The sequence below is a fragment of the Phocoena phocoena genome, chromosome 2 (assembly GCF_963924675.1).
Source record: "Phocoena phocoena chromosome 2, mPhoPho1.1, whole genome shotgun sequence".
NCBI lineage: Eukaryota > Metazoa > Chordata > Mammalia > Artiodactyla > Phocoenidae > Phocoena > Phocoena phocoena.
Window position 1 is genome coordinate 32,774,985 of NC_089220.1, and position 993 is coordinate 32,775,977.

Consider the following 993-nt stretch of genomic DNA (forward strand, 5'->3'; position numbering starts at 1 on the left):
ATGTATCAGATTGTTATGTACATCCCTTGAGGAGGAACTAGGACTCTATTTTATCTCTGCACTATTGTTTCTTGCCTGTTTTTCCTTGGTTTCTCCATTCCCTCACTTCCCTAATTAGTACTGGTTGATTCTGCTCTTTGGAACTCAGGTAAGGTCTAGGAAACCAAAGCCTTTTTCTGCAAATGAGAAAGGGGGGCCCAGAAAGGCTTTTGTATCCGGGAGGCCCCCTAGGGTCCTGCTTGGTTTTGGTATCATGCTGACTATAACTATTTATACTTTTCCAACTTCTCCATTAGAAAAGGCTCCTTTTAAAATAATAACTGAGCGGGTGTGCGGCAGCAGCAAGGTTGGCCGGCTGGCGGCAGCAACGGTACTCGGGCGCTCGGGGTCCCGGTCGCGAGGAGGAGGATGTGGCGGGCTGAGGGGAAACGGCTGCCGAAAACAAGCCGGAAGAGCGTTTCCCAAAGTGTATTCTGCGGAACTAGCGCCTACTGTGTCCTCAACACCGTGCCACCTATAGAAAATGGCCATGGGAACAGCAGTAGTAGTCATGTAAAAATCTTTTTACCGAAAAAACTGCTTGAATGTCTGCTGAAACGTTCAGGTTTTCCCAAAGAGAGGAACCGTTGGAACACTAGTGAGGGGTCATGATGCAGCCGTCCTTTTGGATTTCTTTTTAATAATGTGTGACCCTTCACCTTTGATCCCCTGACCTGCATTACCTTGGTAACCATTTCATTTTTTGATTTTGGTGTGCAAGCTGTAACATTTCATCTCTCAAAGTGTAACACGCTGATTTCCTCAATTAGAGACACCCCTGTGAGCAATCATTTTGCAAAACGCTGTCTTCATTTTCTGTATTAAAATTCATTTCAGTTTTAAAAATAAAAATAAAATAAAATAATAACTGAAAAAAATCAATTGCCTTTTCCACAGAAAGAAATAGAAAATATTGCAGGCCACCTAAATAGGGGTCACCTGTACAGTTCTCCA

General features: G+C 43.6%; 1 pseudogene; it reads left to right on the plus strand.

The window, feature by feature from the left end:
* The first annotated feature begins 408 nt into the window (after nucleotides 1-408).
* LOC136119382 (calmodulin-binding transcription activator 1 pseudogene) lies at nucleotides 409-651 on the plus strand (annotated as a pseudogene).
* The last annotated feature ends 342 nt before the right edge of the window (nucleotides 652-993 follow it).